We start from the raw sequence: 2027 nt of genomic DNA on the forward strand, positions 1-2027 counted from the left end.
ATGTTCATTAGCTGAGATGGTCTCTCTTTAGTATTTAATCTGAAATGGTTTTCGATGGCGGTTTTCTGTTAGAATTTCTCACTGGTTGGATAGCCGAACGATTTCTCGCCATTATGAATTCTGGGATGGTGACTGAGGTTTCTACTCTGTGAGAACATTCAAAAGGTTGTATAGCTGAACAGTTTCTCCTTGAAATCATCTCTGGGACGATTTCCTCTTAGTGTAAACTTCTAACAGGTTGGATGACAAAAAGATTTTTGTCTAGTGTGAAGGCTGAAATGTTTTTTGAAGTCTCCTTTCGTGAAAAACGTTTAGACAAATTGGACAAGTGAGATTTTCCACAAAGTTGACTTTGAGATGACTTTTAACACTTCCTTTTACTGACATTTTCTAAGCACAAGTTGGATATCTGAAGTATTTCTTCTGAATATATTTTCTGATGGACGTTTGAAGTTGTCTTTCTTCTCTCTGAGAACGTCTTCTTGCAACTGAAATATCTCCTTACCATCTATATTCTGCAAATATCCATATATGTATATTAGTCTTTGCTCGAACGAAATCTTTAAGAAGTGATTTAAATAAAATCAGAGGTTAATTTGACACTCATAAAACGTTGGTTTTGTGCAGTGTTCCTCATTGCTGCTATTTCTATCGTTTCTTTTATTTCTGTGTTATTAGTTTTCTTTGTATTAATTTCTTTAATTATTTCATTTATCATTTAATTTTTCATTTATTTTACTGTACACAGAAAAAATTTCACAGAAACCTTCTTAGAACAGGTGAAGCATACGCAGTATAACCGTGTTGTTTTGTGTCCCACATTTAATACTATGTGGAATTTTTCAATTATCAGGAGTCTTCATTCTTGTTTTAAATATTTTCCTATTGAATTCTTTAAAATTATTTCTTCACTGGTGATTCCATTTCTTATGATATTCTTTCTTTGCCGTAACAGGGTTCACTTTAACTGAGCTGTTTCTCTTAATATTTTATCTGCTTCCTACTAAAAAAAAAAAAAATGGGAAAATAAAGTAAATGTAAATACCTTATTCTTTATACAAATATTCACTCACAAGGTAAAAAATTTGAAACCTTTATTCACTGTCTAGGTAGAGCCACCTTTTTCCCCTTAGTCCTTAAATGATAGCGAATGGATTTCAGTAGGTTTTGATGGAATATATCTGCAGGTTTAATCATTCTTCGATCAGGATGTTTGTCAGCTGTTCTATTGTGGTTTACAGAGAAGTGACAAGCTGAATTGCCTGTTCCAACACGTTCCAAACATTCTCAACTAGATTCAGCTCTGAAGAATGAAGCAGCAAGTTTACATGATAAAATTATTGGTAATGTCCCTCGGCTGATACAGTTAAACTTTTGCAAAGAGTATAATTGCCCTGTTCTCTTGAAAGAATTCAAGAGAATAAAAATCGGTTAAAATAATGAAATACAGAGTGAAGTTGGACCGACACTACAAAAAAGCGATATTTATTGGAGGTTCGATGAAATTCTAACCATATGATCGAACTTGCTTCTCAGCAACAAAAAATATCCCGATATCATAAAAGCACCGCCACTTGCTCGAGTGGTCGACAAGGGACTGTTTGGAAGAATGGCTTAATGAGGCTCACGCTTTCACCCAACCAGAGCACCACTCCTGTCAAATCTTTCCGGTTTTTGTAGGAATTAGATTTAATGTAAGCACACCACTAACAAATTCCCGATTCCATTCCTTTCGCATACTTCGATTGGAACTGGGAATGTTTCTGGCTAAATTGACTTTTTCAATCATTTGCTACAAACTTATAGTTGTTTTTTTGGCACAAGGTCTTCTTGCACAATTTTGGGCTTGTTCGTGATTAACTTCTAGCTATTTTTGCATATTATTATGATTAGAGATATTTAAAGAGATTTATCTGCTTGAAATAGCTAAAGAGTTCTTCGAAATCACCATCATTGCCAAGAATATGTGATCGAATTAAAGGATGCTTTCCATTGGTGAGAAAGCTAAACCTGTTTTATCGGGTAGT

This window comes from Mastigoproctus giganteus, chromosome 10, assembly GCF_048544385.1.
Source record: "Mastigoproctus giganteus isolate SK-2022 chromosome 10, ASM4854438v1, whole genome shotgun sequence".
NCBI lineage: Eukaryota > Metazoa > Arthropoda > Arachnida > Uropygi > Thelyphonidae > Mastigoproctus > Mastigoproctus giganteus.